The sequence below is a fragment of the Podarcis gaigeae genome, assembly GCF_964106915.1.
Source record: "Podarcis gaigeae genome assembly, chromosome: 6".
Lineage (NCBI taxonomy): Eukaryota > Metazoa > Chordata > Lepidosauria > Squamata > Lacertidae > Podarcis > Podarcis gaigeae.
The window spans coordinates 53,772,035-53,793,980 of NC_139682.1; the positions used below are offsets into that span (position 1 = coordinate 53,772,035).

At 41.7% G+C, this 21,946-nt stretch overlaps 1 long non-coding RNA gene across 1 annotated transcript; it reads right to left on the reverse strand.

Annotated features, from left to right (window-relative positions):
* Window positions 1-11,627: 11,627 nt before the first annotated feature.
* LOC310846305 lies at window positions 11,628-19,575 on the reverse strand. Its single transcript, XR_014565243.1, has 3 exons — window positions 19,529-19,575; window positions 16,464-16,550; window positions 11,628-11,927 (listed from the first exon to the last, which is right to left on the reverse strand). It is a non-coding gene; the product is annotated as an uncharacterized lncRNA (long non-coding RNA).
* Between the last annotated feature and the right edge of the window lie 2,371 nt (window positions 19,576-21,946).

The following is a 21,946-nucleotide window of genomic DNA, read 5'->3' on the forward strand; positions in this document are numbered from 1 at the left end:
CTGTGCCTTGGGTGACAGTTTGACTTTGGTCCGACATTAACGATTAGATATGCCACAGCATGCTATGTTAAGGCAAATGATATTTATTTATTTATTTATTTTACAAGATTTATATACCACTTTTTATATTAAAAAAAAACCCTATGAACAGTTTTCATGCCATATAATAAGATATTCCTAAGAAAATAGCAATAAAATCAACAGATTTTTAAAAATAAGCTGATGTGAAAAAACGAACAAAATCCAGATAAAATCTGCAGTGTTGACACAAGGCCTGTTGATGAAAACCTTGAGGCATTATTTCAAAAGTGATGGGGGTGAGCATGTCTTCCCTGTATCAGCCTCTCAGGGCCGCTGGACCTAAAAGGAACAGTCCTTCACTGACCTGTTTTGCACTGTTATGTGCATTTGTGTCTTGCATTTGATGATAGCTCAATCTGGCATTAATGGTTAGGATGAGCATTATTGACCAGTCTTCCTATGCCCCCTCCCCAAATCACGTGCAACTGAGCTGGAAAAAAATGGACAGAAGTCAATTCATTCCTTGGGAGGCTTGGCGAATGAGTAGGGCCAACCACTCCATCATCCCCAAAGCACCCTTCCCTTAGACTTAAGTCTAGATGGTGTACTGGCTGATGAGAAACATGGAATATTTTTTTTTCTCTCCTTCTCCCTCAACCTGCAGTGCATTGGGGTTTCCACAGCAGTATCCCAAAGGACTACACATCTCACCGCAACCCCAGAGTTGTCCACGACTGGACCTAATGGTCAGGGGTCCCTTTACCTTTACACATCTCAAGGAAGCTCATTTCAGGCTTGAAAGAATGCCTGTGATTCCCTTACTCATGATTATGCATCATGAATGGAGGAGAAACCATTAGATGCTGGACCAGCAAAGTAGTTGGACTAGCAGTGCTTGTGCAGAATGGGAACTAGAACCTCCTTGAACTTCATCATTGGTAGCCCACTGAGACTGCTTGTCCAAAAGGGCAACAGATCAACAAATACCCTAATAGATCAGCCTCCACTGAACTTTATAGAGCTTACTTATTCAAAGCTGATAGTGTCAGATGGGTTGGCAGGGGAGTAATGATTAGGCCATGCTTCCCTTAGCACATTTGGGATGTGTGGACCATGAGATGGTTTGCATTTGGAAGCCCTAATGACTGACTCTTTCTAGTCTAAAAAGTGGACACCTTTGAAATGCACATCTTCAAAATTGTAGTTTGCTCTGCACTGCATTAGTTAGGTATACATACTGCAATATGAAAATGTAACCCTGTTACTATGTAAGTCTCGGGCAAAATATTCAAGATATGTCTCCCTATACTTGTTCTTTGAAAAAAGACAGGCACTACATTTTCCTGCTTCATTTCTTTTGCTATATTGGGTAAATAGCAAGGATGGTAACAGTGAAAGCAAAATTCTCTACAAAATTCGATCATCTGCAGTAATAAAAAATCTGATGCTATCTGATGAGATATTTACATTTAAGGGTCTGGGATTTGATATAGTATTTCATCCAGAGGGTAAGGCATGTTGGTACACTTAGTAATTAGACATTCCTCTCAGATTTAGAATGTAGATTATTTTTATACATCTTGGCAGAAAAGAATATTTTCTTAAGGTTTTACTGGGGTATCATCAAGGTAGAATTGATCAGCACAGTAATTTCCTCAGGATCCTCATTGCAAAGTCCACATGTTATTGGTGACTTGATGATCTGAGAAGTTGGCAAAGCAGTTTATTAAAAATGAAAGTGAATTTGTCTTGTGTGGTGCCTTCTTATTTCATCCCAAACATGGAGTCTTCCTCATCATTCATACTTTCCATACCCCAGTGGTGTTTTTTGTTTTTTTGTTTTTTAGGGGGGGGACACCAACTACTTGTTCATTTGGATAGCATCTAACTGTGCTTCTACCATGCCTGTCCAAACTCCTGACTGCATTCCTTATCATCTCTGCAACTGTTTTGTAGTGCCTGGACCAAATAGATATTCCATTCCATAGTTCCATAAGTCTTGTTCTCAGTACTGCTGCACCTTTTAAAATAAGAGCAGGCCTTCAAACCTGGTTTTAGAGCCTTGGTTCGGGCACCATTGTAAAAGGCCAGATGACCTTTCCAGCAACCAAGATGGCTGACTCAAAAAGCAGATATGGCAAGCTGTTCAGGCAAAAGGGACTACCTTGCAAGGAGAGTCAAAGTCTAGTTCTTATGCAAGACTTGAGAATAGGCAGATAGTTCCTCCTGGAGGAGGCAAGCAGTGGCAGCCAGCTTCTTGCTGTCCTACTTCCACCTTCATCCTTCTCTAGATTCCATATCATCCCACTGTAGCCCAGCAAGGTGCATAAAACTCTCCAGAAGACTTATTGAATTTTTGCCTGGTGTTACCCCTTCCCTGGAAACCAGGGAGGATATTGGACTGTATGGACCTACAGACCTATTTGGGCTTAGGCTCTTCCCTCATCATTGAGTTCTATATATGAAGCTTCCTATAATTTGACCCTGAGCCACCACTCATGAAATACCATGCTAATTTATCTATTTGAGGCAAGTGAAATGGGAATTAGTCCCTTTTATCCCTAGTGCTGGACAATATAATTGTTCATCTGGTAAAGCATGAGACTCTTAATCTCAGGGTCGTGGGTTCGAGCCAAAAGATTCCTCCTTTGCAGGGAGCTAGACTCGATGACCCTCACAGTCCCTTCCTACAATTCTATGCTTCTATGACTATCTTTATGGAGGACAGAGCTGCAGATAGTGTGGTGGTGAGCTACCTGACTTCTGGTTAATCATGTTGCTGTTGCTTACTAGGAACTTAAAAATGGAAAGTGTAATGCTGGTGGTCAACAAAAGAAGTTCAAAGACTCTCTCAAGGCAAATCTCAAGAAATGTAGTAAGCACTGGCAACGGGGAAACACTGGCCTGAGTGCACTCCAATTGGAGAACAGCCTTTACCAAAGGTGTCAAGGGTTTTGAAGATACTCAAACTCAGAATGAAAGGGAGAAGCACACTAAGAGGAAGGCACACTTGGCAAACCCTCACCACAATCAATTCCTGCCCAGAAACCTGTGTCCCCACTGTGGCAGGACACGTGGATCCAGAATTGGCCTCCACTGTCACTTATGGACTCACTGTTAAAACCGTGTTTATGGAAGACAATCTTACTTGGCTACGAGTGATCACCGAAGATGAAGATGAAGAAGAAGAAGAAGAAGAAGAAGAAGAAGAAGCTTACTAGGAGGTAAAGGAGGAGGGAAGAGAAGGTGATAAGGCTGGAACGGTGTAAACACACTGGAAGGAGCACTAGATTGGCTCTACTGGTACATTTGCATTGCAATGACCTCTCCACTGCCTCCCTCTCCTGGTAAGAGGCAGCGATGCAACCCACGAGAGGTTGGATGAGTGGTGGCTCAACATCACACATTTCCAGTCAAGTAGATCCATGATGCTGAACACAACCTGGAACAGTGTAAGTAACAAGCAACCAGTACCCAATCGGACAGGGAATGTGCTTCCGGATGGCTGTCAATCATATATCTAGGCTGGGTGTTTGACGAGTTAAAAAGACTTAAACAACATACCAAACAGATATTGTCAAATACTAATCAAGCTTTCAGAGTGATAATTTAGTAGAACTTTAACAAAGAGTAAGCTTTACGCTAATTACAAACCCTCCTAATTAGTTACCTGCTATGAAGCAATTAAACAATTTTGAATAACTGTAACATATTTTTTGTGACTGATATGCAAATCTAAATGCAAATGCAAGATAAGAACTGAACAGGTACCAGAGTGCCAGAAATGGCCTAAATGCAAGAAAGGTAAATTAAACCAAGCAATTATAAATATGTGTTTATAGTCATGGTAAACAGACAGTGGCAATCCTTATTTTCGACACTTTTGAGCTGTACCTCACTGAAAGAGGAACTAGTGGAGAAATCATCACTAGGAATGCTTCCTATGGTGGTAGCAGGCATAGGACATATAAACATGGCTTTACAGAGGCAGGTGGGAACCAAGCCAGCCCTGGATCTAAAGATGCTCCTTCCCTCTGGGAAGGGCCAGATCTGTGCCCCTCTCCTGAGCCAGCCTGGAGTTGGAAGAGCAAACAATAACAGCAGCCATCCTTCTCCCACCTTCCTCTCTAGCAGGGCTTTGAATGTCAATTAATTATATCTATGTATTCTTCACTAATCCAGAAGTGTGCCAAAGCAACTTGCAATAATAAAATATAAAATATGGAACACACTCAATAAAATACAAACATATTGCAATGGAAGATCCTCTGCTCTGCATCCACAGTTGAGATAGCTCTGGCCAACAGCTTAAATCCGGACACTCTGACTGGATATTGACATGGTGGTAAATGTGTATGAAAGCAACACAAAATAGCATGTTATGTTAGCTTTGGCCAACCTAGAGTTGATGGGAATTGTAATCCAAAACATATGGAGGGCACCTGGTTGGCAAATGCTGTGCTTGGACATTGGGTTAACTCTTTAAAAGGTGGTGAGTCAAATGAAGTTCTGTTTTTGTGTTTGTGTGTTTGTTTTTTACTGATAGGAAAATACTAAGATTTTGCAAGAAAATGTAAAACTGGAACATGAACATAACATTTTTTCCAATTAAACAATATTTTGGAGGGGGTGTATTGCATCTGAGTATCAGTAGTCACTATATGCCGCTGCCATCATTCTCAGTCCCAGTCTGGCTGAACCTGCAACCTCTTGAGAAAATAGCTTCCAGTACTGCACGCTGCAATGTCTAAAACTCTAGCCCCCTCAAAGCTCCCAAAGGCTGGAACAAAATCACTTTGTAGATGGCGAATGAGGATTAATATTGCAAGGTTCAGTAGCAGTAGGCCTTGTAAATGATAATTGATTCTTTTCTGGAAACAAGTCATTTCCCAGAAGACCGTGAGAAAAGGACTACATGAGGAAACAGGGAGCCACCCATTCCGTAACCTTTGCAGCATGTGTTCATCTTCAGAGACAGGTCCCTTGTTCCACTGGGGTATCTATAAATTACACGCAGGAGTCCGTGTAGACGTGTATGGAGACATATGGAGACCTTGTGTTCCGAATCACTCTTCCCCCCCTCCCCCTTGTAATTTACAGTGATTCCCTTGTTGCTGTCTTGTCTGGCCATTAAATTACCAGGGGGAGTATTCTCTTGATTTATTTGTTATGAAACCTGGATATAAGCTTATTGGAAGCCATTCGGTAAGGAGGGCCACATTCATTTGAAAGAGTGAAGTGAGGTTATTGTAAAGAGCTTAACACTTCCAGTCGCAAATGCATTTGCCCCATGCCAGGGGAGGGTGCCTCCCCCCCCCCTGCAGATCATCTCTATCACAAGCTGAAGGTGGAGTGAGGGGAACCCCCCAAATCGGCTGCATTCATATACAGTGGTACCTCGGGTTACATATGCTTCAGGTTACAGACGCTTCAGATTACAGACTCCACTAACCCAGAAATAGTGATTCAGGTTAAGAACTTTGCTTCAGGATGAGAACAGAAATCGGGCAGCAGGAGGCCCCATTAGCTAAAGTGGTGCCTCAGGTTAAGAACAGTTTCAGGTTAAGAATGGACCTCCAGAACGAATTAAGTACTTAACCCGAGGTACCACTGTATCATGAAAAACTATGGAGAGAAAAGAACCTAGCCTCACTCTGGACTCCAACATGGCCACAAGGAGTTTGGAAGCTCTTACCTACAGCTTCACATAAGCTGTGCTCACACCCCCTAGCACTCACTGCATTTCCAATGCAGGGTTCTTAATTTGTTTTCACGGGATGTTCTCCAAAATACAGCCCCAAAATCATTTGCTCATGAGTTTGCTGCATTGGAATCAATGGGACTTCTGTCTTAGGCATGTACAGAATTGCGCTATAAAGTCTTTCAACAGCGCAACCTATGTGTGTTTATTCAGAAGTAAGTCTCACTGTGTTCAATAAGAATTACTTCCAGGTATCCTACTCCTGTATAGGGTTGCAGTCTTAATGGATCAGTCTAACCAATGCATGGATTGATTTTGTAGTTAATAGCCACAGAAGCGGAAGTATTCATGTTATGCAAAAGAAAAAGTGGAGGATAAGAGTGATGAATTAATCATTTACCAAGCTCAGATTCAAATCAAAGTGTGTTGAATTTATAGTCATTGCTTTATCTGCAACCTGTGGACCACTGTAATGAAGCATGCACCATCACCTTTAACGTCCCTTTAAAAAAATTCTTTAAAAAAAAGCAACTGGGAGGAATTAGGATCCGGGCCTGGAATCAGAGTGAGGATGTCTAATATTTTCCCCACCATGCTCAGGTCTGGACAAAAATCACCCTCTCCTGAAAGTTGCTTTTTGCCATGTGACAGATGACAATTTTAGCGCCGCCCCCGCACACGAAACACATTAAATCCTATCACACATTTAACGTAGGGTGTAGTACAGCCCTTATAAATGTGTTGAAAGTGGTCATAAAGGAATGAGACACTAGATGTCATTTGATTACTTCTGACAGCATTTATTATATACTTAGGACTCTGACGTACCTGTAACATTCAGTTCCACATGAATGCAGAAAGCATGGCTGTCGCTTGCAATCAGAAAGAAGTAGTTTCAGGTTGTTCAATTAATTTCAGGCTTTATTTTCAAACTACCTTTTGCCCCAGTCCATTCAGCTCACTGACTGCTTACATAGATTAAAAGGAAGGCAAAAGAATGTCTGTGAAAACATAAATATGTTGCAATGAAAAGTAAGGATCTCCAACAGAAACCCACAAAGAACATAAAACATTTGATGTTGATTCTTTTATTACATCTGTATATTTATATTATATTATATTATATTATATTATATTATATTATATTATATTAAGACCAGAAGTAGCGAGAAGAAGTGGAAAACACACCCAGCAACCCTACATTTGGGGATCTGCAGCCAAGCACATCAATTAGTCATTACTGACATAAATTTCCCTTTCTTGGGGACGTTCAAACTTCTCATATCCCGCGGATGAACTCTGAAGCACCTGCAGTACATTTCTTTTCAGTAAAGAGATTATAACTACCGTAGATGTTTTTCCAACAAAAATATAATGTTGACAGAATAATGTGTGGAAGAGAAGGGGCTACTTATGTGACTGCTATAAATCGCTTGGCCTCTGCTCCCCCTTGCGAAATGCCCCACACTACAGGAGGCTCATTTGTCATAAGCTCCCCATATGGCCTGGAGAGAATGCCCTTCCCTCCCAAACATGATGAAAACTAGGCATGCAGTATTGTGGTAGAGGATCGTTTTTTGTTTTTTTTTTTTGCCTTTCCTCCCACGATGAATGCTAATCTGCTAGAGGTAGCTTGGAATTGAAGCGGAGGGCGGCATCCGATGCAATGCTTTCCAGTAGGAAAGCATTAGTGCTTCAGACATTACCCAGGAGATTAGGAAGCACCATGTGGGAATCATTTCCAAGAAGCATTTAAAGACGGGTTCACAATGTCACGTATGCTGTATATATGGGCAGTGTACTGGAGAAAGCACACTCTCCCCTATAGAAAGTGTGCAATCTGAATCTGAGCCAGTTATTAGAGAGTGGGACTGATGCAAATCTTCTCTTGGGGCAATGTAGCTAGCCTATCACGGAGATGGTCCACCTCTTCCTCACCACCACTCTCACTGCTGCTCATTCACTAGTCCTCTCCCTCTGGGCCCAGCTTTCAAAAGCACCCAGAGGGCAGAGCAAGTTGGGGAAAACTGTTCCCTCTTTTTCACTCTTGATATCGCTTACATGCTGGGGGAGGCAGTTGAGGAAGCTGTGACAGCAAGGAGGAGCAATGCTGAGAGGCTCCAGGCCTTGGCAGTGGGGCACTCTGGAAGGGTATGGGCTGTGTGGGTGTCTGAGGTTACTAACTTCTGACACAGTTCTGACTCAGTGCATGTGCTGGGTGCGAGCAAAGGAAAGGCTCTTAAGAGGGTGTAGTAAGCACCCCGTTGCTCTGTCCCAGCTCCTGCCAGCCTAGCAGTTTGAAAGCATGCCTGTGCAAGTAGATAAATAGGTACCGCTCTAGCAGGAAGGTAAACGGCATTTCCGTGTGCTGCTCTGGTTCGCCAAAAGTGGCTTAGTCATGCTGGCCACATGACCCGGAAGCTGTACGCCGGCTCCCTCGGCCAATAAAGCGAGATGAGCGCTGCAACCCCAGAGTCGGCCACGACTGGACCTAATGGTCAGGGGTCCCTTTACCTTTACCTTCAGTTTGGACAAATGTACACATTTTTGCCAGTAATTTCCCCAGATTATTTGTATATTCTTTTCACTAATGTACTCGTTTTCATGCATTTTCACCTAATATGTGCATTAATGTAAACACTGATTGGCTGGAGAAGTGCACTGCAAAATTCAGATAAGTGTGAAATTTGAACAGCTGTGTTTTGGCTTGCGTATTGTTTCAGAAAGAATTTGACAAGACTTGCCTTTAAATGTGAGCTGAATCAGATTTCTACCCCATCCCTACTTGTGAAGCCCTTCAGAGTGTTGATTTGATATGGATTAAAGATGGATTGTGTTGTCCATCTCCCTGCTTCATCCTGAAAAATAGACCTTGCCCTTGCCATGCCAAAGCAAAGGGGGATGTGTGTGTATCTTTAAGCAATTGCTGATACCCTCAGCAAAGGGAGATCTGCTTGGTGTGGAATCTACTTCGTTCTGCATCTTTCCTTCGATGGACATCTTAAGCCTAGCTCTGTCAACCAGGTTTTGGAATATTTTAAACACTGTGCATTTTACTGTTTTTCAATAATTGCAATGTTTTACTGCTAAAATCATGAGCTGCTTTGAAATAATATATGTAAGGCTGGATATAAATATTTGAGATGCAACTATAAATGCAGCCCTGCTGTCAGTGCTGTGAAAATCTCCTGCTTCCCAGCACTTACAATTCAGCAGCAGACCCACAAGTTGATGCAGCGGTGGTGGTCCTCTTCGTTTGGGAGGCAAATTAACATCTCTAAAAATGCTCTCTGGCATGTGTTTAAGTGGGCCTGTTTATGCAATCATTTATTCTACGAGGACAACCCCCAGATTCACTTCAGCCTCTGATTAGTTTAAAGAGAAACTCTGATGTATTCAGAGGTAAATTGAAGCCTGAAGTGTCTTGAAAAAGAGCCAACACTCCCCAGCAAAGTCAGTACTGTAACTGTGAATTTAGTTCCTTTTCCTCCTGTGATAAATAAATGTGTGTTGGATGATTATCTTCTGGACCAGATTGGGAAATGTTTTTCTTCCTATCCTGAGGACCACATGCCAGTGGCAGACAGTGCCAGATGCAAAACGTTCAGAGATTCACCTTGATCTAATCATATACTTTAGGCCGGTGGCGGGGAGCTTCTGGGCCACACAGCAAATGTGGCCCATGCCTTTATCAGGAAAAGATGCCTGTTTGCCCCACACCCCACCCCACATCAGGGGCGGCATAGGTAAGGGTGGGACTTCAAAGGAACAATCAGGAGCTTCCTTGGATCCAGAAAGGTGAGTTCCCACCTGCTGATGGGTAGATGGGAGCCTGCCTTCACCCTACGCAGCATTGCTTCTTCAAACCACTGTGAGATGGTTGGAATGTTGGAAGGCAGACGCCCAATTTCAGATCATGCCTGCAACTGCAGAGGTTCAAAGGAGAAGTGCAGAGGAGGGGGCATTTAAAGGTGTGTTCCCATCCTCCCCTCAACTGATGGGGAGATTAGAAGACACTTTCCAGGAGTGCCAACTTGAAGAAAATTTTTTGGGGGCCCAGGTAAGCCCCGCATAAACGATCACAAATTGTGGTGTGCACACATCATTTGAATGCCAATGCCCATCAACTTTGGGGGCCCCAGACCCTCAAAAATTTTATGGGGGCAAAGGGAGCTCAGACCCTAGAAGTTGGCTCCTGTGATTCAATCGCAGACCCGCCAAGTGTCCCTATTTTCCAGGGGCAGTCCCTGATTTAGAGAAGCCATCCTGGTTTCTAATTTGATCCCAGAATATCCTGCTTTTCCTTAGGGCATCCCTATTTTCATTGGAGAAATGTTGGAGGGTATGGAGTTATCTGACCCCTGAGCCATCTGAAGGCAGCCTTGTATAGAGAAGTTATTAAATGTTTAATTATGTTTTCATATTTGCTGAAGCTGCCCAGAGTGGCAGGGGCAACCCAGTAAGATCTGTGGGGTATAAATAGTAAAATTATTGCTATGGAATGGGACATTCCTATTTTTATCAGAGAAATGTTGGAGGGTATGCAATCGCTCCCTTGCTGGGTAGTAAACCCCATTGAATTCAACAGGGATTACCTCTGAATAAACATGGATTGAATTGTGGCAGGTTTTCTTTGTGTCTTCTCTGAATTAAAGAATAAAAGTAACTACCAGATTTGAAGGCAGCTGAGTTATCCTTGTATGGTTCCTAGTTACTGGGAAATCCAAAGATATATTGTTCTCCTGAATGGTTTTCTATGGGCCATGCCAGAGTCTGAGCTTCCTGTGAGTTTAGCTTCTGGGTCTGTAATCTTTGGCCTACTTCTTGCTCTGGAGAAGCTGAAAAACAAACATGGCTTTGGTTCAAGTCAGTGGCAAAGCTTCAGGACCAGTGTTGCAAGGCCAGCTGGGATGCATAGATTTAGGTCCTCCTGGCAGGAGGTGAATCTCTTTTGTAAATGAAAATCTATGAATTTTTAGCTGCACAACAAATACGTGTGCCACCAGTTTGCATTGCGGCCCTGCACTTTCCTCTGTGTTCAAACAGTTCTCGATTAGCACTTGCTGTACAGGTCTGTGACCTTTTTTTCAAAACGTTCTCTCTCTCCCCGCCCCCCTTTACGAGTTTATTTTGGCTGCTCCTAGGCATTCATAAAATTCCTAGGGAACTGGACGTTTTAAGCAAGGCTTGTAAAAAGCCAGGGGAAAGGGAGGTGGGAGAACAGGTCGGGAGAGGAGTTTTCCATGACCATGTCAGAGCCTCCCTTATGGGAGTCTTACACCTTTCAAGTCCTTTCTTAAAGCAGCCGGCTTCTGAAAAGGAGAGGGGTGGAGAGCAAACCTCTGTTTCTTACTTGGGGCGGCATGTCTGTGCGTTAGGCAGAGAGAGTTTCTGCCCCCCCCCACCTCTCTCTCTCTGTGTTTCCCTTGTCAGTCATCCCTCTAGAGCTTTTGGTCTTCTCAGCAGGTCACCAGAGTTGGTGAACAGCTCAGAAAGCATAGGGCATCTGAAACAAATTAGATCTCTTATAGCCACCCAGAGACCGATGATGGATGGAGGTCTGTATTTACAGCAAAACTAATTGGCAACATACACAGACATCTACACGCACCTCCCCCATGCAAGAAAAAAAGGGGGGGAGTATATTATTTTGCCAGACTTCAGAATCACTGGGACGGTTTTATAATTGAAGAACATTACACTGCTCAATATTTTTTTTTTAAAAAAAAAGAACAGTGAAAGTTTTCAATCTAATAAAAGCATTTGACTGGAGAGTTAAAAATAACAGGGAACAAGGAGTTTGATTTGGAAGTGAGTTTTATTCATGGACTTTGCTTGGCAAAAATGTTTCCAATTATAAAACAATTCAGAAAGTGCTGCATTAATAAATGCCCTCCCCTCCTTCTCTGTTAAAGGGGCTGAGATTTTAAAAACTGAAGTGGATAAAGGGGGCGGTGGGGGGGAATATGGAGAGTTATTAAAATATAATTTAATATAACCTGCATAAAGTACATCTATACCACAGATGGAGTCTATTGCACGACAAAATCTGAAACAATACAAAAAGTTGACTTAGTAACTTAAGTGTGAGCTGCTGATTTTTAAAAGCAACTCCTCTTCCAGCTCAGGAACATATTATATACAACAAATAGCAAACAGGACCCCTTTCTTTTCATGTCATATTGTTTCTGGGTTTTCTAAAAGGCTGGGAAAGAGAAGGGATGGAAAAGGAAGAATAAATTAGTGGCCTGAAATCTAATTTGTTGCATTGTTTAAATCAGTGTTTGCTAATAAAAATTTTCTGTATTGCATAGACAGAGATGCTGCACAGGCAACCTTTAAAGTGGTATTACTGGATGACAGGGAAGAAAGAACCCACTTTGGAGGGGTGCACAAGTTTTGAACATGGAAAACAGTGTGCACATCTTACCATGGGGTGGGGGGTGGGAGTGTGGTTTCTTTCTCATACATTACAAAGAAGACTAGACATCAGAAAGTGCAAATAGCTTGTACTTCCTATTCCCTTCACAGTCAGTAACACACCAAACTGCTATTATTCCTAGAGATTATTATGAATTTCCCTCAGTATCTGAAACTAGTAAGGTTACTCCCAGATCCTTTATCTATTGTACTAAAGCAACCTACCTCTCCTAAATCTGTATATATTCACTACTAAGGTTTAAAGGATATTGGCTGTATTGAAGTCAACTACTGCTAAATCACTTAAATCCAAGCACCTGCTTTCTGTTTTGTTTTTTGAAAAGATTGCTGTGTTTCAATTCACTTTCCCAGAATAAAGCAATAGCAAGAATAAATGGATTGAGGATTGCACTTAATACTCTTTTGCACCAGGATAAAACATTACTGTGTATGGCCATCGGTTTTACTTAAGTCAACAATCCTGTGAATTGACTGAAGATGACAATTATTACAGACTGTCCGCTCCCAAAAGGTTCCTTAAACAGCAACAACTTAGGTTTCTCCCTTTGATATATATTTTTTAAATATTTTGTTTGGCTACATTAAAGATGAGGCCCTAATTCTTACTTATAATAAAATCTGCTGACTCTTCTTTGGCAGTAGAAACGGGTCTACAAGATTATAAAATCCGCTGACTCATGTTTGGCAGTAGAAATGGGTCTATAGGATTGTGCAAACTGAACTTGCGAGGCTATTTTCCACCATCCCACCAGTTTCTACAGAAATTAGAGAGCAGATTTTCTTCCAAAAGGGAATTCCTGCTTCTGCATTATGGTTAATGTTCTATTTGCTTCCTGTCTCAGTTAAGTTTGCTCTCTCTCCCTCTCCCAGATCTGGGAAGCTGTGCCTTGTATAAACAACCATCAGAAAGCACTGGAGTATGTGAACACTTAGTTCTGCTGAAAACACAATCATTGTGTTATTCCAAGTTGATGAAAACACCCTCTGCAGTTTTCCCTCGCAAGGTCCACATGCCAATCAGCGTTTGTCAGTGATATAATTTTCTCCCATAAACACAACCTTTGTACAACTTCCACTCAGAGTAAATAGACATAATTCCCAAACCAAATAACGCACGTCGAAGGGAAATGGAGATTATACAAGGGAGAGAGAGGAGGAAGAAAGTTACATGAGAATAGCTCTAATTGCAAGTGTATGTGTGTAAGGGGCGGGCTGTGGGGCAGTAAGGGATGGGGGGGGGGAGAAACCTCTTCTAAGGAATCAGGCCATGGAAGGGGGAGCTGGTTTATTTCTTCACACTGCAAAGAAACTGGTTAAGGCAAATATTTGGGGGAAATGTTTTTATGCTTGTTGATGGTTTGAGACCACCAGGAATTGCTGAAAGAGGGATTCAGGCTGTTTATGGACAAGGAAAACATTTGTGTTACTGACCTGTCTAAAAGGAAATGTACAATATGCATTGTTAAGAGACTGTTGCTTCCTCTTCTTCAGTCTTTGCCTGAGGACATACATGGGGCCCATTTTTTTTCTTTTCTTTTTCCAAATAAAAATGTTACGTTTTCCTTGGGCAGTTTTACGGAATGTGGGACATGAGCTGGATGCCATTGTTTTGACAGAGTCTGAGATGGATGGGACTGTTGCAATGTCTGTTCATGGTACTTGGGATACTTTTCCACTTGTGTCGCCTGAGGACATAGACAAACTACCTCAAGGACTGAGACCCGCCATCTGTTTTCAGGACTCTTGTCCATCCTGGCTTGTGAAATCCACCAGGGATGGGTGTTTGTACCTTGAAGTAATGGGGCAATCTTCACTGTTTTGAAGCCTAATTCAGATCCTGTGGTTTCTGATAGTTATAGCCTGGCTCAAATTTACAATTATTGAGGAGGGTATCTGAGTATGTGGTTGTTCCTTGACGCTAGGCACTGATGCTAATTATTTAGATGTATACAAATCTCATTACAGGCTTAGTTTAGGGAGGGAAATGGCTTTTGTTGCTCTGATGGATAATTTATGCTGGGGAATAGATGAAGAGAGTGCAGGGGAGCCTAACTTCAATGAAATATTGGGGTGGGGGGCTCAGGTAAGCACCATCACACTTAATCGATCACATGTTGTGGCACATACAAACATTTGAATGGGAATGTCCAATTTTTGGGGGTCCTGGTCCCCTCAAATATTTTAGGGGGTGGAGAAGGGACCCCAACCCTAGGACTTGGCTCTTATGGGAGAGTACAATCCTGTTGTTTCTTCTGGGGCTCTCAGAAGCTTTCAGCTAAAGTTAAATGGACCATAGCAACCTTCTGGATCGTTTCCGAGCACAATTCAAAGTGTTGGTGCTGACCTTTAAAGCCCTAAACGGCCTCGGTCCAGTATATCTGAAGGAGCGTCTCCTCCCCCATCGTTCTGCCCGGACACTGAGGTCCAGCTCCGAGGGCCTTCTGGCGGTTTCCTCACTGCGAGAGGCCAGGTTACAGGGAACCAGGCAGAGGGCCTTCTCGGTAGTGGCGCCCGCCCTGTGGAACGCCCTCCTATCAGATGTCAAAGCGATAAACATCTACCTGACATTCAGAAGACATCTGAAGGCAGCCCTGTTCAGGGAAGTTTTTAATATGTGACATTTTAGTGTATCTTTCATCTTTATTGGAGAGACCCAGCCAGATGGGCGGGGTACAAATAATAAATTATTATTATTATTATTATTATTATTATTATTATTATTATTATTATTTATCTTGTGGTGTTACAGTGGTTCTGATTCTTTCTGAAGGAGCTGTCCTGTCCTAGCAGATGGTGCTGGGGGGTCTTTTGTTCCCACCCATGACAATTGCCACAAAGTTCCAAAATGTCTCTTGAGCTTTTTAACACCTACATCTGTCTGTTGGAGGAAGCCATCTGGAGGTTGGGATTGAACTTTCACCATTATAGGAATAATACTCCGCAATGCCTTTCATTTCCACCTACTAGTCTCAAGGAAACTGGAGAACTCTTGAACCGGTACCTGGAAAGAAATTTGGGGTGGGTGAAAGAATAAAAACCCTGAGTCTACATCTCGACAGGAGAATTGTGAGTGTAAGGAAATCAAACACTGTGGGTAGAGGTTTAAAACTGGTGTCAGATGGGGTTGCACATCCCCTGAAGGTCCATGTGGACTGAGTAGGAATCTTCCTGGAGCTGCTACTAACTGGGAATACGCAGGTGGAAGTGGTAGCGGCAGCCAGTAACCATGTTCCTATCTGGAGGATTTTGCTCTTGCTTTCATTACTATGTACCTGAAACATTCAGGCTAGACTACTCTATGTGGGGCTGCCTTTAAAGATGCTTTGGAACTTCCTGCTGCTGTTGAATACAGCCACAGTTGAATACTGAATAAATGGCCAGCAGCACTGGAGGCTACTGCATTTCAAAACTCAATGTAAAATGCTGGGTTTAATCTTTATAGCCTTAAACAGTTTGCACTCAAGCTGCTTGAAGACTACCTTTACCCATATCAGCCTGACCACACTTTAAGGTCAGCAAGAGAGATACTACTCAACAGCCCATCTCAAACAGTTAGATTGGCAGACACTTGGGAGAGGGCATTTTCTACAACGGCCCCACGCCTCTGAAATATACTGTTATCTGGAGGTCATCACTATAGGCCTTTAAAAGGTAAAGGGACCCCTGACCATTAGGTCCAGTCATGACCGACTCTGGGGTTGCAGCGCTCATCTCGCTTTATTGGCTGAAGGGGCCAGCGTACAGCTTCCGGGTCATGTGGCCAGCATGACTAAGCCACTTCTGGTGAACCAGAGCAGCACACGGAAATGCCGTTTACCTTCCCGCCGGAGCAGTACCTATTTATCTACTTGCACTTTGACGTGCTTTCGAACTGCTAGGTGGGCAGGAGCAGGGATCGAGCAACAGGAGCTCACCCCGTCACGGGGATTCGAACCGCCAACCTTCTGATAGGCAAGTCCTAGGTTCTGTGGTTTAACCCACAGTGCCTAAAGAGACATTTATTTTACTTAGCTTCAGTCGGAACTGTTACATTGTTGGGAGGCTGGTGGCTTTTAGCTGTATATATGTATTGGATTTTAATATTTTTGGACTGGGTAGATTTTGTGTGACTGTTGCCTTTTATCAGTCAGTTCTGGTTGCCTTTGTTTCTTACTTTAATTGTGTAAATAACTTTCCTAAACTTTTTTTTAACAACAACTGCAGCAGAAATAAACAAATAAATGGTTTAATGGTTTAAATAAATGAATGATGCTCAGTTTTAGCCAACACTCAAACTTATGTTTCAGCTATTTCCATTTACCCTGTTTGAAAGAATGGATGGAATTCAGCATTTCAGTTCAAGCCGATTATGTTTCCTACACCTTCCATTTCTGCCATCATGCTATTTCTGAAGAGGAAAAATAGCATTTTGATAAAATGATATTGTTCTTATTTTATCATTTCCATAAGCAAGGTGCTTTGGAACATTGCTATGGACACTTTCAGCTGACCATTGCTGAATGAAAATTCTACATATGCATGACAATCACACCTATAACAATTTTTTATGTGCATGCTGCCTAAACATATTTCTAGGCATATCAGAGCCTAGAAAAATGAGCCTATTTAAAGGCGAAGCTACAACTTGGGCTACAACTTGCAGTTTTGTAAACAGTCAGAGATGATACAGTACCACTTATTTTCTATTAAGTTTCATTACCCAAAGAAATAATCACTTTTGTTCCGAAGGAAAAAGTAGCCTTTAAAAATTGGGGGTGGGGGAGCTTGTGAAGAGTCTTTGTGACAGGATTAGGGCCCTTTGTCAGTTTCCTGCTGGAAATCATCAATTGTGGGCAGCCCTTGAGGAGAAAAGATTTGGGCGAGGAAACTGCATGGGCCCCCAGTGAGGATCCAGAGCACAGTCTGGGTTGGGGCTCCACAGCAATTTTTTATTCAAAATAAAAGTTTTTAAAACACACACATAAATTAAGGCCAAATAAGAGATGCCATTATTCATGCACTTAACAATAACTAAACAGATAAACAACAGCCATGGGAACTCTAGATTGTGCCTGTAATGTTGGAGGGAGGATGACTTTAACCCTGTACCCATGTCAATGTCACCCCCATGACTGCTGTTTATATTCAGTGGGAAACGCACCTTTGCACCAGTTTCTTCAGACGAAGGAAGAAATTGCTCATCGTAATTTTGTTTGACTGCTTTATGATTTTTTTAAAAAATCATCAACATGCATCGCTTGACCCTCTCCCCCGGCTTGGCTGCCACTCTTACCAATTACCTTTGTTTCCAAGTCAACAGAAGCTATTTAAAAGTCAACACCACAGTTTCTAAGAACTTGGAGACATTAATCTGACTGTTCCTACATCAAGTACCCCACCATTTTTTTGGGGGGGGGTTCTGGCAAATACGGCATTTTTATTAACATGGCAATGCAGAAAATTGCATTTTTAAGATGCTGTTTGACCATCTGAAAGCCATTAGCTCTTCAAAATAACTGCCATGTGATCTCATAAGATAAAAGGACACCAGATTCCTCCAAGGACAACAATCAGGGCACAAAGGACTTGACAGATGTTCACAAACTGCAATAAATTCAAAATTTGGTTTGACAGGGCAGTCCAACATGTGAACAGGATTGCAACCTTACTCTGGCGCACTGAAAGCAACAGAAAATTGTTTTATGTAAATAGACTTGATTCTTCCACTTCAACTTGCTCAGGAATAATGATGAGCATTGGTATTCTAATTCCCAATGATTTGATCATTCTATTACTATGCTCACCCATTGCATTCAGGAGCAGAAATCCAGTGATATAATTCAAATAAATCCAAATAAAAGAGGTGGAATGGAATCTTGCACAACTTTTAAATGTAACCTCAATCCAGGACTCAATTTTGACTTTCTGAACTGCAAACATTTTCTCATTTTGCTTTATTGTTTTCCACACTCCAGAACTATCTTGCATCTATCCTGAAATGTATCAATAATTTACCAAAATTGACTGAATCACAATCATATACCTTATTGCTCTGTTCATACTTTTGGAGTAGCTGTAATAGAGTTGGTAAAAGAGCCTAGGCCTGGTTCATGATTAACATATTGGTCTAAATGAAGTTTATCTCCCTTGAGGCAGTTATGTGTGTGGGCTTTCACCATGCAAACTAGCAGAAAGTCAATCCTGTTGCAAACACGTGCTACATATTACCATATTTACATTTTCCTGTTTGGAAAGATGGGAAGCTTGCTGAGGTCCTAGGTTAGGTGAGCTGAGAGTTGAAACCTTAAACCGTTTCATGCTTATTTGTTTTATGATCCTATTGGGTCCAGTGTTTATCCAGATTGTTCAACCATCTGGATTAGATAATTTGTTGGAAATTAACAGTGTTTGATGGTTATCAGTCTCAGAGTGATTAAAACTGGTTGAAAATTTATGGAGGCAGGCAGAAATGTCCTACACTGAAACATGGATCCTCCCTCCCTCCCTGAATAAATCCCCTGATTTATGATGAAGTGATAGAGGATCAATGTGAATCTCACCTCTCATCATCCATCAGTTGGATCCCAAGATGGAGGTACAAAATGCTAATGCACAATACATCATTCTGGACTCTAAAACAATTCAGAATTAGAAGGCTGAATCTCAAACAGCCTTGATAATACTGTAACATTTTATTTGTCCTGCCACCCATATTCTTCCAGTAATCCAGTTTTGATCATATATTGTAAAAAACTAAAGAAATAATGAACATGTATGTGCCATTCAGATGTCTACAGCAGCCTTTCCCTGGTGACTAATACATAGACAACAGTGGTTAGGCTATATTGATCCAGAAATGATTGTTGCTGGTAAAAGGCACTACTAGCCACTAAGATTATCTGGGCCTCTGGTGACAGAGATGGGCCCAGGAGTATTCCCAGACTATGTGCACTTTGGGGGAGTATAACCTTATCCAAAGCAGGCAAATGACTGATTATATGGACTCGATGATCCGATCACAGTACCTCTGGCTTGCCACAATTCAGTCAGGTTACTGGCCCTCATCCAGCCCACTACCAACTTCAGACATCAGTCCAGGGCTTGCACAGCTTCTCCCAATTCAGATGTTACAGAGGGTATCAGTAGTGTACTGATGACAGCTCGCCCTCTATGGCCAATGGTATCAGAAGCTAAGTAAGAAAAACAGAGTTACACTCCCCTTGTCATCCATTTGATAAAATTCATCCATCAGGGTGACCAAGGCTTATTCAGTTCTGTAACCAGGCATGAACCCCAACTGAGTCCCGGCTGGCCTCTCAATTAGTGTTTGTTGGATTGGTGATGTATATTACCAAACGTACTTGGGGAGCCATTAACCACAATTACCTGCCTCTATTCTGTTGCACGTCAAGTGGCTTCTGTAGTGTCAGAATGTGCACACAAGAACTAACTGCATCAAACTGGCAAAATCTAGTTCCAGGATTCTACTACAATCAACTCTTGAGACTTTAGAGCCTCACTGAATTCTCTGCCATTAAAAATCCATATAATCACATAATTAAAGCCCTGAGCATTTGAAAAATTTGCATGCATATTTGCAAATGCTTTTAAGATAATGTTGAATGTATTCACAGAGCTTTTATCCCCAACATACTTTTTTAAGGCACACTTTGCTTGGAAATTGCTACTAGTAAACCAATCATGTGAGATTTTTGTTAAGAGCATGTCATTACGTCAAACCCTCCCAGCAGAGCCTCGGTAAATATATATTCGGCAGCTATTTTGCAGTCATTGACATTTGACAGTGTACTTATATTTCCTCCTCTTAGCATGTTTTTCTCTTGAAGAGCACTTGACCTAGGCCAAAAATATCCCACAACTTTCATCATTATTTACTGAGTGGCAGCAGCACTAAAAAAGAAATTCAGGATTTCACAGGCTGTTAAAGTTTCATGGAAACCTGAGGTCCATTTCTAACACTTAAGTATCTTGTTGGCAAAAAATAAATGTGGCATTGGATTTAATTAGGAGATGTGGTATCACTATTTATGCAGCGAATTCCATGAGGATGTGAAAGTTAAGAGTGCACTTTGCATTGAAAGCTAACCTTTCTTTTGCAGAGAGATAGCAAATGATGTAATGCCATTTCTCTTCATATTAACCCACTGAAAAGTTTTTCCTGTTTTAACTTTCTTAAAATCAAAACCTGATGTTTAGAAAAGATGTACCTAACTTTTCCAAATATTTAGCAGGAACTGCATTATAGAGCAATTTTATATTTGTCCATTTGAAAGCAGGAGCCCAAATATTTATTCCCTCCCCCCCGTCTTTTATATTTGTTGTCACTAACTTTTGCCCAAACAATCAGCCTCACCCATGGAAGCTTATTTTGACAATTATATTATATGTCTATATATTTGACACAAATTAGAATTTCTGACATATTCATTACCTAAAACTAAAACATAATTAAAACAATGGAAAAGCTAGTGTTGTTACTTCTTTTAGTAATGTACCATTATAATGACTTTTTCTTCTTTATTTGGAATGTCAATTTCAGTTGAAAGAGCTATTGTAGTATTCTGACTATAAGGCTGGGCTAGGGTATGGGAGACCCAAGTTCAAATCTCCACTCAGCCATAAAGTTCACTGGGTAACCTTGAGCTAGTCTCTTTCCCTCAGTCTAATCTACCTCACAGGGTCATTGTGAGGATAAAATAGGAGGAACTATATTTGCCACCTGGAGCATCTTGGAGAGCAGGATATAAATTTCTGAAAAAAACTTAGACCCATATCCAAAGAGTTCCTTATCTGTGTGCATTGGGACTTTTCCCCAATGGTAGCATCTTGTGTTGTATCAGAGTCTACTTTTAAAGACCTCCCAAGTGTCATTATTGAGCTGTCAAGAGATGAGGGGAGGCTGTGGAAGGCAGGCACATACAGAACTTCCCATGTATCATTGCACCCCTCATAACACATGGTCTCCTCTGGGGCACCTGCAATAGAAAGTCTCTGTCCAGGCATTTTGATAGTTTACCACTGTTAATCACATGAGGTTGCTGTCTAAAGAACTGAAACAGGCAAGGAACAGCTGGCCTCAATATCACTCTTCAGAGCCATTAATTATCCTAGGAAAAACACATTACAGACAAAAGTGGAACAGTTTCTACAGAGATATCTTATTGATGTACTTAATAGTCTCCCCCCGCCCAAAGTGATTGGTTTAGAAACGCTTCATTTTGGAGCTGTTTTCATAAGTACACAGCAGGGGTGAGAGTGATGCGAGAATCATTTGATACTTTTCTGGAGGTCTTTTTTAAATAGTGATGGCAAACACTAGAAGGACACAGCTTAGTGGTATGTAGTAGAGGTTTATGGGTTCAATCCCTGGGATTTCTATCAAGTAGCAGGTGATGGGAAAGAGACTTTGGAGAGCTCTTCTAGACAGCCACTGGCCTCTTGAGTCGACAATACTTGGCTAGATGGACAAACAGACTGCTTTCTTTATAATAATGGTTGATTACCTGATCATCAGTTTCTTCTGTCATAACAACAGATTATACAGAAAATATATTTTTATGATTCAGTTTAGTTCAACCCTTACTATGAGGGAAGATTTGAATTGTGAAGGCTGGTCAAACCTGGTTTTTCTCAGAGGCATCCTAAGCAAACATTAACTTGGGAAAGAAAGGCTAGCATGTATAAGTGGCCTTGCAGTGGGGAATTGTGGTTGTCCTATCAGGCAGCCCTTGGGTCTGCGGCTGCTGTTGCTGAATGTCTGGTCATCTTGGAGTAATTGATTGT